The sequence below is a fragment of the Pteropus medius genome, unplaced genomic scaffold (genome assembly GCF_902729225.1).
Source record: "Pteropus medius unplaced genomic scaffold, Ma_sr-lr_union100, whole genome shotgun sequence".
Lineage (NCBI taxonomy): Eukaryota > Metazoa > Chordata > Mammalia > Chiroptera > Pteropodidae > Pteropus > Pteropus medius.
The window spans coordinates 33,144,124-33,160,730 of record NW_024340849.1 but is presented as its reverse complement, the minus strand read 5'-3'; the positions used below and the strand labels follow the sequence as shown (position 1 = coordinate 33,160,730).

Here is a 16,607-nt window from a genome sequence, read left to right as displayed (position 1 = left end):
CCTCACTTTCATGCCTAAGAAAAATGGAGCTCATGTTAGGTTCTCAGAGACAAAACAGAAATGGCAATGCTTTGTTCACATTAATTGTTCTAATTCCGAGACTAAAAGCTTACTTCTGAAAAACTAGATTACAGCCTAGCTAACACTCTAGGCTTTACTGCCCATTCCTGAATGTAATATTAACATCACTAAATTCGTATTTTTAGTTCTCATTATCTATTTACCTTTTATGATTCTCTGAACTACTTTGAATCAATTATTATCTTTAGTAATATTTTTCATTTTTTAACCCAGAATCATTGTACTTATTATGGTAATTATAATAGAATATACATTGTATTATACAAATTGATAAAGTCACATAATGATTTAATATAAAACATTCCATACATTTAAGAAATTTCATACTGGTGTCAACTTGATAAGAAAAAATTGATATTTCATATTTGATAAATGCTCTTTATTTCTATTTCTATCACATATACATCATTAGTTTAAAAAATAAAACTGATTACTTCTGTTTCATATTTCCTTGTGTAATAATGCAATAAAGCTATGAATGCCAACTTACTTAGAATCGGGGAAAGATGAGAGGTAAGAATATAAGAATCACCCTTGAGTTTACTAAATGTGATGTTCCACCTCCAAAGGTTCTGATACAGGAGTTCAAGCCTGAGAACCATCGGTGAAACTGATGTAAATTGTGCGTGCCTACTTTTTGTGAAATTAGGCTTAACAGGAGTTAACACATTTTATTTACTTTTTTACAAAAGAAAATACCACAAAACTATCCATGGCTGTGGCCCGCAAGTTAAGTTAAAACACAAAGAAACTAGAAGGGCATGGCGTATGGTTCTAATTCTTTAAGACATGGCTAGGGGGCACTAAATAACTATTATTTGATCTGTTGACTTAATTAAAATTATCAAAATCAATCCAAGAAATGAATTTCTACCAACTTTAGGTTATATTATGAAAATATCTGGAAAGATGTTCTTTAACTGTCATTGAGGAATTCACATTCTTAATCCTTAATTGTGAAAATCCTCCCTAATCTCAATTTGTGATTCCCTTAACTAAAGTAATTATTTTTCAATGTGAACAATGCTATGTCTAGTCATTAAAGAGCTTACTTTTAATACATGCATCTATTGATCCCTGCTTCCTTTTAAGTAGCAAGCTATGTAATATATTATTCTCATATGTTGTCATTTAATTTACACAAAAACTCTGTATAATTTTTCTGTCAGTTTAAAGTGAGGCTCAAAAACATGCCAATACCATACATTTTGAAGGCATAAAAACACGATCCCAGATGTTTATTGCTTTTTTACAGCAACATTTTTTTCCATCTGTCCATGTGAAATTATTCTACTCTCTAGTAACACCAGTTTAGGCAAATTAATAATAATAATAATAATAATAATAAATAATAATAACATAATGTGAAAAACAATGAGCTTGCCCCTTTCTGTGTAAAGTGACATGAGCAATAAAAATCTGAGATAGAGGTTTTTTGCTTGTTTGCTTTATTTTGTTTGGAGTTGGAGAAAGTAATAATTAGCATCAGTTTTTCTGTTTATTTTTTTGGTGAGCATTCTCACTGCTTCAGGGAAATATTTAATTTGTTAAGAATGCCTAAATGTTGGTATGCTAATCAATTTCATACTTTGTACATAAATTAGTTACAAAATTTTCATGGGTATGCTGCCTTTTAGTTAGAGGTTTTAGCTTTTATAACAAGTCAGCAAGTAATTTAGAAATAGCCTATTTTCCAATGAGTAGATAAATAGGTATACGGAGCAAGAGAATTTTAGAGTAGAAAAAATAAATGGCACAGTTTTATCCAAAATATGTGTAATATAGATAAGTTGAACATTTATGGTAAGCCAAGCATGATTATATAATTTTGTATATGGAAAACGTATGCACAGAGTTTAATATATTTTTATCAAGGGTGAATGGTACAGCATATGAATGTCCTCTTATATTCTAGACAGAAATAAGTCTTCACTAAGGAACTAACTATAAATTAATTTAGAATAATTTCTTAGGAATTACTGAATTGGTAAAGTAAAAAAAATATTAAAACATAAATGATCTAATTTCACAAAATGCTACAATGGTGAGTTAATTTTGATGAAGATAAATAAACTAATAAAGGTAGAACTCTTCCAAGTATAAAATTTGTTGGCAAAGTGGTTTTCCAAGAGACACATTGCCTTGCAGTTTCCACTCAGTTACACCATGCCCTATGTATATTAGCTAATCTTCTTTATCATTGCATATTCCAGATTGAAAAACAAAATGTGGCTTATATATGTCCATATTGAAGCAGAAGTTATCTTGACCTTTTACAGACTTGTCCAGAATGTATATTTTAGTAAATGATATTAGAGCAATAAAGTGTTAAGTTGTGAATACTCAAATACATTATCCAAAAAAAGATATTCTTTCTGTCAATTACATTACAAATTAATGTATACCAATGATCTGTGGTTAAAAAAAAAAAATAAGAGAGGTGTCAATTATCCATTTTTCTTTCTGTGATACAGTTTTCCTTACACTCAGTTGCACAATACAATCACCTGGGAGCCTGAAAATTAAGCAATAGGATCTCAACACCAAACTAATTAAATTAGAATATCTGGGAGTGAGGCTTGGGTATAGATATGTTTTAAAGTTACCTAGGTGATACAAATGTGTACTACGTTGCAAAATAATGGTAAAGGTAAAGATGGGAGTCACTTTGTACTGTAGAGGGTATTTCCTGGAAATAGATTATATAGCACATAAGACCATTTTTCCCTCAGTTCCATCAAGCACTCTTTTTCAAAATGAAGTTAGATGTTATGTCTCAATTTTTACTGTATATACAAAATTTATATTAAGCCCAGTACAAATAACAAAATGAGTAATTTTGTAAAGTGTCCAGCATAAAAAATATACATAAGTTCTAAAGATAGGTTATTCTTAAACTCAAGAAATTTTTAAAAAGGAACATTTTTTATTAATGTTCTGTTGAAATATATAAATGATTACAATGGCAGAATTCAGGTAACAATCCCTTCCTTTACCTAGGTGTTAATCTAATAGATATCATTATATTGAAATTGTATCTTTTCAGCTTATATGCTTCCTAAGTTCCTTTTTGGAAAAATATATTGGTCAGACATATATGTGTTTCATTTTCATTTTCTATAGCACAATGATTCTACTTTCACTATAATACTGATTTATAGATTAAATTTTCAGTCACTTAAAAGTCAAAAGAGAATTACATAATTTTTCATTAATTATCAAAGAATGTTATTTCTTTAAATATGCTAGAATAAGAAAGCAAAGTCCAATTTTTATTTAAATATCTTCTTTTGGATTTAGGCAAATAGGATATCACTGAGTTTGATGGCTCATATTTTATGGACACTATTCAATTAGCTATTTGTTGAGATATTAACAGCCCAGCAGGATTCTGTTTGGATTTACTAGATTTTCATTTGAACTCTTTTAGAATCTCCTTTAAAAAAACTATCCATTTTTATAATTGTCTGAAATAGTAACCCTGTGGTCTAAGGTTTTCTTTTGATGCTTAAGTGAACTAATATATTCATTTAGTCATTTAACCTGTCTAAAGTTGTTTGCATAATAACACCTGTAATTTGATAATAGAAATAAATGATTAGAATTGGGGAAGGACTTTAAAGTGCTTTCATGGTCTAACAAAGGGATTTTAGTGGTGAATTGTAATGCCTTTTTTGCCATTCTTACCAGCTTAACCCTGTGCTTTCTTTATGTCTCAGAAATCTACAGCCTTTCAATGTCTCTTTGATGAGGTGAATTTAGAGTAAATAAGATGCACAGTTCAGACCCATTGTATTTGATACTTACTTGACCACAGAACATTTAACTATAGGCTTTTAAGAAAAATTGATATATTAAATTTTTGTTTATGAAATTCACTTAGAGCTACATATAGTTTTATTCTTTAATGGTAAGTACTTTTTTATATTTACTTGAATTTAATTTCTTAATTTAAGTTTGTCTTTAACCACTATTGTTTTTTTTTATAAATATATTATTATTTAGTTTCAAGTAAATAGCTAAGGACAAACCATTTCTCTTTTTGTGACAGTCATCAGACTAATATGTATCTTAATTTGTCCAGGTGCAGCTAGATGGCATCTAGAGATAAATATTTGCACCTGTAAGTAGAAGTATAAAAGGTATATTGTATCCATCATTCAAATACTATGAGTGCTTTTGTTATCAGAGGTAGTTTTCCAGAATAGGCTATACTTCTTGCTAAAATTTGCATCCAGAAAATTTCAATGTTCTGTCAATTTATGGGATAATCACATACCTAAGAAATGCAATGTGTTCTAACCACACAGAAAATACTTTACTATTTTGTTAAGTCTTTTTATATCTAAAATATTTGGTTGTTTTCAGTGAGCCTTTTAGCCTTGATAACCCAGTCAATTATATACAAATGGCTATTTTTCTCTGGTATATTTTTGAAATGATGATGTATATAAATGAACTTTTGATTTTCTATAGAAATATATCTTACTTCTTTGAGGTATATTATTATTTTAGTAAAATACTAGATTCGAATGGAAAATATTATATTTAGGATTTTATAAATCAAATGTATAAATATTTTTTTATATACATACAAACTTTGTCAGGGATTAATATCAGAGATGAACTTAATTCATTAGGAGTCCCAGGGTATTTTTTTAAATAATATTTTTTATTTGTCACAATCCGAATGGTCTTTTTTTATAGTTTTTTTATTTTTTTAATTTAAAAAGTTAGACATTTATACAAAACCTAAAGGTTTTTCTTGTTTTGTTTTGTTTCTATTTTAAAATATCTTAAAAAGCATTAGATTGTCTACAGCCATGCTACCCTGAACACACCCGATCTCATCTGATCTCAGAAGCTAAGCAGGGTTGGGTTTAGTTAGTACTTGGATGAGAGACCACCTAGGAATACCAGGTGCTATAGGCTTAAAAAAAAAAAAAAAGCATTGGATCCATCCAATGTTTTGATTAAAATTTACTACAATAGATTGTGGGGATTCTGTTATCAGACCCAGCCAGGTAGAGTTACTCAGTAGTTGCCAGCCTAAAGTTGGGAGGAGTCACTTCCCAAAGGAGCATCTGAAACAGAGGATTGGATTCCTCTTTAGTCAGAGACATCAAGCATAAACATCAAGGTGAGCGTAGTTATCACATACATAGGTGAGGACATTCCCGTACATGCGCAGAGAGAAAACATGGCTATACGTACATCATATGTTCAAAAGTGGCAGAAAATCTCTACCACTGGGAGGATATTTTAGTATTATAATGAGAGTGTAATGAGACTAGTTCATGAAGAGGATAGTATAGAGTCCTCTAGGCCACTTTGACCAGCTCCAGACAGTTTGAGCTGGATCAGCCCCATGATCCTACAAATAAATCATCCTAATCTATTCCTTAAAAAACAGTTCCGGCAATTGTCAATGTCAGAGATGTTGTAAGTATGGAAGAAAGTTGAACTAATTAATTAAGTCTCAGCCCTTAAACTCTTATCAAATTACAGAATATGGTTATGTTACCACTGGGGCTGATTGGAGTTTGGGAGTTCAGTGTCACCCCAATGGTAAGAGGAAGTGAGAGGGATAAAGGCAGCACATAGTGTAGTTACCATTTTTTCTCAGTTCTTCCTCATTGACGCAATGAAGAATCACAGGTCAGTGAGATTTAGAAAAGATTTATTAAAAGTATGTTTTAGAAAGACAGAATATGACCCTAGGAGGCACATGGTTTCAGTGATGAGAGCTGCAACAGAGTGCTGTAATAACAACCACAACAAGAGGTCAAAAAGAGCCACAAAAGGGCAAAAAAGGGCAAAAGGGGCATAAAAGGACCCAGAAGTGGGAATGTCTGCATTATATCTGGGCTGTGATGGGTGTTTTCAAAGGCATTCCTAGGTGATTGGCAAGTGAGGTCATTTTGATTGACACTTGGCTCTATATAACTTTTTGCCTAGTGCACAAGTGTGTATCCAGAATTCTATTGCCATCGGGGTGTTCTTTGGGCAGTCTTTAAGCTGGCCCCCTATTCCTTTGTTCCCCCTTGTCGCTCATGTCTGACTAGCTACCTAACAGTTACACAAACCATATAACATCCAGAGTGATCTGAATAGGTTTATAGGTTAATCTAAGCAAAATTATGAATTCTAAATAAATTTGTCTGTGCTAGGCTACCTGCAAGGCTATAGGTTACAGTTCCTAGTGAATTGAGAACTTCTCCAGGATCTGTCATGGTTACTATTATATTCCAGTATTCAACTTTTCATAAATGATTAATTATAATTAGGTTTCAGTAATTCACTTAGTTATTCAACATATATTTCTTATATGTCTAGTGTGCATCTGGCACCTTTCCAAACACTTCAGTTACAACCATAATGAGCAATGACAAGATTTTCTTCACTCATGGAGCTTAGATTTTAGAGGGAGAGTCAGACAGTAAACAAACAAATCTATAATATTAGAAAGTGAAAGTGTTATAAAGAAAAGAGGGCAAAGGATATAGAAAGTGACAGGGAGTGCTGTTGTTTATTGGGAGTGTATTTGAAATCAGACCTGGAAAATGTAAGAGAGAAGCTCTGGCAATATTTGGGAAAAGAATCTCCAAGCAGAGGGAAGATTGTGGGCAAAGCTTCTGAGGCAAGAAAAATTCTGGTGTTAAGAGAAGAGCAAAGTGTGACTGAGTATAGTGAGTGAGGAGGAGAACAATGCACAATCATGTCAGAGTGAGGTTGGAGGGAGGAACAGGCTTGAATGTAGACCACAGTAGGGAGTTTAGATTTGATTTTGAGTTTGAAGGGAACTTACGAGATAATTTTCTTATAGAGACACATAAGTGAAATAAAAGAGACAAACTTCATAAATATATTTTAATAAAGTATATAGTTGTTAAAATATACTTTATACTTGTTTAATGAACTTTTATGTTTTAATAATCTTACTTTGAATAGTTTTATATTTTGAGAAATACAAAATAATATAATTTTTATACCCTGTACCAAGTATCCCCTATTGTTAACATTGTACGGCACATTTGTGATATTTAATGAGCTCATATTTATGTATTAATATTAACTAGAGTACATATTTTATTCATATTTCATTAGTTTTTACCTAATCTTATTTTTAGTTTCCAGAATACCATTCAGATTACTACATCACATTTAGTTGTCATTTCTCCTTAGGCTCCTCATGGCTGTGGCAGTTTTTCAGACTTTCCTTCTTTTTAATGACTTTGATAGCTTTAAGGAGTAGTAGGCAGGTATTTTGTAGAATTCCTTCAGATGGGATATGTTTGATGCTCTCCTCATGAATAGATTGGAGCTATGAGTTTTTGAAAGGAAGATCACAGGAGTGTTAATATCATCACATCACATCAAAGGTACATGCTATCAACATGATTTATCGCTAGTGACATTAACCTCGATTATCTATGCAATGTGTCAGGGGGAGTATGACTTTCTCCTCTAATCCATTATGTTTTTCAAGACTGGATGAAATGGTGCATGTATCATGGATCCTGATATGTTTTGAAGAGGGTAGTGACATAGCTGAGATAGTCTTGCCTTGATTTCCTGACTTGCCTTGGGAGATTAAGGCTTTTCTCAAAAATATATGCTGAATATGAACTTTTAGATGAATATTGAGAATTTAGAATAGAAAAGGCAGCCAAGGAGTAGTAAAAGTATAATCATTAATATTGAGGGCCAAATGAGGTTGTAGAATACACTTTCATTTCCTTATTTGTTCTAGGTAGTCTTCATATGGATGAAAAACAGTGTATTATGTTAGCCATACAGTAGGAGTTTGCTACATGGTTGTCTGCAATAAGTGTTACAAGTGAATTGAATTTCAGCATAATACCATTTAAATTATTCATCCCTGCAATTTAGACTAAATGTTAAGTGAGACCAAGAAGGATAGACCTTCTAAGAAAAAATGGAGTGAAAAAAACAAGAGTGCATTAGTTTTCAGAACAATTTTTTTAATAGTTTGAGAGAATGAAAGAGCTGAAAAGATACAAGGTTATGATGAGAAACTAGAATATCAAAGGTTAAGATTTATAATATGAAAAAGTTATGACTAGTGAAAAAGTCAGAATTGCCATAATGTAGGGAACTAAAATGAAGTGAGGACATGGAGTTCAAAAGAATGTGAAGCTAGATCATTGATTTGTTATTCATATTTGTATTACATAAGCTGGAATGACAGTAAAATGTTTCAGTGATTAGAGTAGCATGGCCCACGCAAATGTCCAAAGATTGAAGTGTTGAGGAAAGGAAATTCGTGGCATATCAAGATGTTAGAAATCTCAAAGCAAAAGGAGTTTTTATCTAAAGATGGAAAAGTAATTTAGTTGCTAATGAAGATCTAAGACTATGCTGATTTTAATTGTGCACTGTGGAGTATGAGACATGAGAAAATAAAGACTCTCTTTTTTAATGAGCAGGTCCAGACAGGGTTTGCTAACTAACTTGTGAGCCTGATGCAAAATGAAAATATAGGATCCCTTGTTCAAAAAATATGGGAAAAGTGATATGAAAAGGTACTAAAATACAAAGCTTTTGTTTTCTTCTGCAGTCTTCCTCTTGATTGGACATGGTGGGTTGTCTGTCTGTTTGTTTGTGTTTGTTGCGTAATGTTCTAAGTGAAGAAACATTAAAAATTTAAATTATGAGCACACTTTCTACTGATCATCTTTACATTTTGCAGCCAATTTTAAATGCAAATATGAGTATTTAACTCACATTCACAATCACTAAAATTAAGCAATTTGTATTTAATAGTTTGGGCAAGCATATGTATTTTGTTCTACCAAAGTAGTGGAAACACTGCACAAAACTAACTTCAGTATTTTAATTTTATTCTTTGATAGGCATACAGATTACCAATGCTCTCTACCCTAGGTTTACTAGTGAATAGGAAGGACTAAAAGAAAAAGAACAGTGGGTTGACTTTCTTTCCCTTTCTTTCATGTACTCATTTCAGCATAAATGATTGGGTAATACATAGAAGTAACATGAATAAGAAAGTATATGGTAGAGTTCTTTGGTCATATGTGTCTTTGAATGCTATTGATGTCTTCAAATGTCATTGGCTTGAATGCTATTGGCTTCCTTCTGCATTCCAAGCTAGTTCTGCTTCTAATATAAAGTATGGCCTCTTGGTTCTCCCAGAACCATCAGTGTACCCACTTATTCAGTTGAGAACATACATGCTAATATACACTCTTTTTAATCTCACAGAACTCCCCTACAGCATAAGTCTATTGAACTTTGATGTTCCTGGGGAATTATAAAAGCTATACACAAATGGGTTGACAAGGGATAATAAGAGACACCCACCCTGCATGTATTTCTTCTGTCTACTCCATTGCACATCAGACTTTGCATTAAACAAGTAAGTTCAGAACACTGTTGAGTATCGAATATTGGACTCTGTGTGACTGTTCAGGTCATATGCCATGAAGCAAAGGTCCCAATGATATGGAATACCTATGAGAAGGCCCAGTTTCAGGTAATATAAAGCAGTGGATTTAAAGCTCAAGGAAAATATTCCTTATGTAGAATATAGAAAGAAGTCTATCTTTCCTAGAATAAAATTTCCAAAGGACCTTATTAGAACATTTATGAGAGGAGCAGTTGTAAAGAAAAAAAGTTAACACAGGGTTGTAAGGAAAGGATAAAATAAATAAAGGGTCTAAATATTTGAGAATGAAGCAGAAATGAATGAATACATGTTGCTAGCCAAATTTCTAAGTGAAGTACTGATACTAAGTTCAAGAATATTCAAAAAGCAATTAAGATTTGTTTGGGGAATGTCTGGGAAGTCAGACGTTGAATGGTATCACCACAAGAGGACATGTTGCACTTGTTTGGTTTCTATAATGGAGGCTTCTGGGCATATATTTTAACATTCAGAGAATTGTGTGACCCTGTTATAGATTACAAAGAAGACTTCTAGATCTAGATCTAGAGCACAAGTCAACTGAAGTCTCATGACAAATTTCTTAAAAAACAACAACAACAACAACAACACATACTTCAAAGTTTAGCTTGTCCCAAAACAGATCTGAAATGGCAGACTTCTTCAAAACTTTAATCTAACAGACACTGGGGGTTTTACTCTTTGAAAGCATTATATCTACTCTGGCAGGACTTAAAAAGAAAAGATGAGAATGACTGAATTCTGTTCAATTTTGAAGAACAATCCAGACAACCTTCATATCAGAAGGAAGCTCAGCATTTTCTAAGTTATAATGGTGTCCATAAGACTTTGGGTATGAAGACAATGATAATATCCTTCAATCTCCATGATTTCTCTGAATAAATAGGAATCAGTTTTTATTCTTATACATTTATAGAACCATCAGCTATGTGTCAGGTGAATAGAGCTAAGTTTTTACACATTACTATTATATTACTTGGGTAAATTTTAGTAAATTTGTCTGGGCTAACATTTTCTACCAATAACTTCCAGATTCCTCAAAGTATGTGATGGAAGAATCTGAAGAAATACTTTAGATTGATCATTTTTCCTTCTCTACAACCTAGTAGGTATCTAAATGTGTGTTTCTCACGGAAAGGGATAATATAATTTATTAACATTTCATTTGGTTGTTTTGAGGGTAATAAGTACATATTTATCTACTTGATATAGATTTATAATCCCATAACCATAATAAATCATGGTTAGTTAAGGTATGTTATACTTTATCTCTAGACATTTTAATATTAATTATTTTATGATTTGCATCTAGAATTTTAGAAAAAATCTTGCTTATTTTTTTTGTGTGTGTATTTTGTTTGACTTTTTTTAAGAAAAACTTACGCATTACTGAAGAAAAGAATTTGGAAAGTTGGATTCTATGGGTATGAGGACAGCTCAGAATAGGTGCTCAGAACTCAGAATATATGACTTCTAGAAAGAAAGCAATATGTGATAGCTAAAAACAGAAAAGATCAGAGAAATAGTGGGACAAATGAAAAAAATAAAAAGCATACAAGCCATATAAATCAACTGTATCACTTCTATTAAAGAAATTCTATGTATGTCTAAGGCAAATTAAAGGCAAAAAGGAAAAAAGAAATGAGTGGAAATACAAAAAATGATAATTCAAATTAAAAATATAACATGATATAAAAGGGAAAATGTGAAAAAGAATTGTAGAAGTGAATCAGAAATAAAAACTCAGGGATATATTTTGCAAATATCTGAAGGGCTAGTTAAAGAATTTAGTAAAATATGAGAGTTATTATTTAAGCTTTTTCTCACTGACAAAAAGGAAGCCAAGGAAAACTAGGAAAAAGAAAAATGACCTACAAATAAGGTAATTGAAGGCAGTGCTGGGGATAACAACAATAAATACATTAAGGACAGGATGAAAATCAACTGCTCTCAATTTTATGGCTATGAACACTCAATTCTGAAGATAGTTGGGATAGGAGTACTACCACTACTAATACTACTAGCAGCTATGCTAGTTAGAATGCTGTAAGAAAGACATTATTTGAGTAAATTTAGCATAAGCAATGGGACTTTATTGATCAAGGATGTTTCCACAGTTTACTGAGACAATCTAGAATCCAGGCTCCTTTTAGATTTAGGCTCTGCCATAATCAGTGTGCAAGTGATGACTTTCTCAATAAAAGGGAGCAGTGCCTGGCATCAAGTCCTCACACAGTCATGTCCAAAGGTGGGAAATATAGGCTAAGATTTTGGTTCTTCTGTTTTTTCCCCTTTTTATTAGAAGAATCAACATTCCTTAGATCTCCTAACAGAATCCCTTTATAATCTAGTGGCCAAACTAGGTCATATGCACAATGCTAAGTGAATCTATAACAAAGACGGGATATCCATGAATGGCTATGACTAATTTCAATTCATTCCCTGAGGTTTATTTAGCAAGGAGTAAGGTAGGATAAAGTGAGAATGGATGCTGTGATATAGATATTTCTATTCCAGTAGTAAATATTGATTGAAAGTTTTGTACTTATCAGGAATGCTATATACATTTTATCTTCTGATACTATTATGTAGACCACAGATTTATCTCGATTTAATATATGAGCAAATAAAGTTGTAAGATCAAGTAACTTGCCTAAAATAGCATAATTAATAAAATGACGAAGGATTTGTACAAGTTCTCCTTATCCTTCAAGTCTATAAATAGAACAAAAGTTGTAAAATATAACTATATATTATAATGAAATATGAATTTATATTTTAAATAAAGTGTTAGATAATAAATTAAACTTTTGAAGCTTAATGAAAAGATACGCAGTTATAAATTATGACATAGAAAGAGAAGTTTAACTCATTCTATAGATATTCCACTAACTATTGTATTATCTCAAAGGCCAGTTCCTTCCACGTTAGTATAGTGGTGAGTATCCCTGCCTGTCAAAGGCCTCCCTGTCTACTGTGAAGTTGGGTACCAACATCCAAGGGCCATTAGAGTGTGTGTGTGTGTGCATACACACTTGTGTATATCTTTTTAAAAGATATAATCTGATCTTGTCTAAATAATGAGAAGAAAAATAGAAGAATGTTAATATTAAAAAAGCAGAAATGTATATGATTGAATAAGGAGGTAGTTGAGACAGATGTCAAAGAGAGGTTTAAAGTTCACCCTATATTCATTTTAGCCAGGAAGTTACTGTTCATTTTTCAATTTGATTCTTCGCTTTGCGATCTATCAAATGGCTAAAGGTGAACCTCAAAATTGTTTATTAACATTTACTTTAGATTTTCTATTTTTTGACAAATGCTTACATAAAATTTCTCTTTTCTTTTTAAAGGAGCTGCTTTTTTTTGCTGGGTGGGGGGCTGTTCTTCAATAAAATCTTATATGCATACATAGATAAAGCACCCAGTAAAGTTTCCATTAACTTTTAGAAAAATACTCGAATAATAAGAATATCTATATTAAGAACATATTCTTTCCTAGAATTATTAATTGCATTTCTATCCTGGAAATTCTTATTAGAGCCTTCACCTTGGATTATAAGTGGAGGTTGGAGGAGTATTTACACAAAGTATTCTGACAAATCTCACTTTACAGATGAGAAATTTAAATATTCTAATACATATAAATATGCACATTAATATATATATTCAGAAACATGTATTTGTGTGTATGTGTGTATATACTATATGTGTGTGTATATAATCAGAAAGCCCTAATTATATAGAAACAAAATATTTTCAGAACAGCCCACAATTGAAATTGAATACATTGTTACAAAAATGTGGCAATAGTCATAAAGGATGAATTATATCATTGGACAGTATATGACCAGAACAGATGCTAGTGCTTTCTGGAATTTGCTGGCTTGTGAAAAATTTTTTAATCAAATAGAACTGATTCATATTGAATTCCATGGGCATTTGAACAAGTATTCGATATGAGTAGGAGTATAGGAAGTCCTTTTTAAATTACCTGAAATAAAGTTGCGGAAAAACAGCAAATGTGTTCTACAAGTATGGTGAACTAAACAGTACAATGAAAACATAGACCAATCAGTTCTACAGAGAATAAATCTTATTAAAAAAAAAAAACTAAGCTGAAATATTGATATAATTATTTTCCATAGAGAATGAAAGGCTAAAATAGATAGCTTTAAAAAAAAAAAAAACAGTTTTGCACATTAGAACATGTGATAAAATAAAAATACTGCTTATAAATGAAGGAGAACTTAAAAAAAACTTAATTTAGACCAATTGAAGAAGAGCTTACAAAATAAAGTTCCATTTATCAGAAATACCAGTAAACTATAAAATAGTTTTTGGAGATGACATATAAAATATTATAGATTTATGATTTGAGGAGTGTTGTTTCTCTCCATGCCTTGTTTTTTGCAAGCAGATAAGTGAATTGTATTTTTGTTTGTGTTATCATCTCTATTCATAAAAATTGCTTCTACAGAGATTCCTTAATGACATTCATAATTGGAGTTCCTGAGGGCAACATCAGTTATTCTTTTAGTCTATGACATTTTTATTCTCAAAATAATCCTGACATATTTCTTTTGTATCATTTGATTCCTCTGTCTGATCATACACAAAAGCATTTATGGAAAGTGTAAACTCAAGAGAGACTTTACTAATAGCTGGAAAAAAAGCCAGCTTATTTCAATAGTTTTCTTTCTTAAACTATGATGAGCAAAGAAATTGTAATCATGATAAATTTCACAACCTGTTATTGTTTGTTCAAGTACAGTTATGAGAAAATATATTATTGATTTCTTTTATATGTATATACATTTTATATTCATAACTTTCTGCTGAAAGGTTACACATTTTGATCTTTTGAAACAAATAATGGCAATCTACCTATAACCTGAGTTAGCATTAATATTTAGTGAGAATTTCTATAGAGAGGCTTCATAAAAATTATATATTAATTTTCTGTGTTACTTGATTGTATGTTCTCAGGCAAAGAAGAAAAGAGTACTGTGGAGATAATAGTTATTCATTCAATGAGGAATTATTACTGACATTCAGGAAATTTTATCCCAACTTTAGAGTGGTTTCTGACCTGAACTTCAATAGAATCATCATCATCATCTTTCCTCTGATGTGCACATTTCTAATTCTGTTAACTATAAGAGAAAAGCTTCACTTCAGAACCTGAAGACTGAATTCTAGTATCTTATTGAACTTTCCAAGTGGAAAAGTGAACCCGAGTGTACAACTTGAGGTTTGTACAGTACAAGTAAAGAAAGGTCCTAAGCCTGCCACTAATCTTTTAAATGTATAGATTTCTTGTTTGGAAGCATAAACTCCTTTGGAATACTTTTGAATACTTTACTCTGCTTATAAAGTAAACTGACACTCAAATCATAGCGGGAGACACTGGTCCATGAAAGTGTTTCACTGCTATAACAAAAATGATTCCCTGACTCTAATCTTCATATTAAAATTAAAATTAAAATTAATTAAAGAAAATTACTTGGCAACTATTTATATTATGCCATCATGGTAATTCTTACTTTTATCATAATATCTTTAATAATTTCTTGAACAACTTATACCTTTGAGGAATAAATGAGACCTTATTTGTTTGTATATCTCCAGTACCTTGGCCAGTGCTTGTGCATCGGAACACCATGATACTTTTGAAGCAATGAGTTCAATTTAACTTCTTGTGGACCTCAGGAAATCAACAAGACACAACATATAGGCAGAATGATGAGAAGTGGCATCTGTCAAGTATTTTTATGTTTTATATCATTACTTTTTAATATGTCTTTTTAAAAGTTAAACGTGGCCATAGAAATGATCTAGTAATTCAACCAGGTCATATTATAAACCAGGAAATGGATTTGGAATTATATCCTGTAATTTACACCACAACACTAAAAATACATTTTCAGCTTCTATATTCAAAATACAAAATTGATAAACATGATGTCTCAAGCTGAGCTTGGCCAAACAGATTTTTGCCTATGTGGGTATAGTTAAGTTCACTACCAAACTAGCAAACAAGCGATGCAAGCATTGTAATAGATAATATCTACACAGCTCCTTGAATTCTTCATTGCTTTCCAAAGAAAAGACAGAAGCCAGATCAGAAGAACCAAGAAACTGAGGCTTTTGACTCATACCATTAGGGTATAGAGAAAATGTATCAGAGTTCAGGGTTTTTTCCACTACTGGAGTTACATACAGATTCTTATTTCCTATTTCTTATTATGTGGTCACGCCTAAAATTGGCCTGCCCATGGCCTAAGACACCAGCTCATCTTGATAATTCTAGAGACATCTACCTCTTGGCCTAAAGCAAACCAACTGCTGGTTTCTTTCTTTTGACTCAGAATGGTGTGTATCTGGCCTACAAGAAATCTGTAGATTAGGAATGAATTTCATCTGGAAAATTGATCTTTCACTTAAGTTACTTTTGTGGAAAGATTAGATTTCAAGGCCCAATAACCTTTTACAATCCTGAGAAATTCACTAGAGTACTACTCTATCATTAGATGAGAGATGGTCATTAGAAGTTTTGAATATTTTTCATTCTTGTCCTCTTGGAACTTTTCAGAAATCTATGCTTTTTTTATTTAAATGTAGAGAAACCATAGTGATGGATATCTGTTTCTAACTGGCTTTTGTAAAATCTTAAGAAAATTAGTTACATTCAGATTCATTCATAAAACAAACCCATAGGAAAGAAGAATGTATTATTTTGAATTGAATTAAATCAAGGCTTGCCTTCAGGAACTGTGGATTGATTACCCATACATTACCTTTATTCTCTACCCATTAAAACATCTTCTTCACTTCCAACATCTCCCCTTTACTTGGGGTCATCCTTCTCCATTCAATCCACTCTGCTCTTACTCTGACATTTCAACTAGTCTGACCTCTGATTTCATATGTCGCCCAAGGCAGTGTATAATGAATTGCTGTAATTCCGTATCAGTCAGTTCTACCCACCAAGGAAACTTCAAATCTTATATTTTTCTCTTTTCAGTCAGAGTTATTGTATTTCCTTATGACAATGAAGACCAAAAAAAGGAGGCTC

The 16,607-nt window shown here is 31.7% G+C and overlaps 1 pseudogene; it reads left to right on the top strand.

Moving 5' to 3' along the window:
* Positions 1 to 4,894: 4,894 nt before the first annotated feature.
* Positions 4,895 to 5,013, top strand: LOC120589819 (uncharacterized; annotated as a pseudogene).
* Positions 5,014 to 16,607: the final 11,594 nt, after the last annotated feature.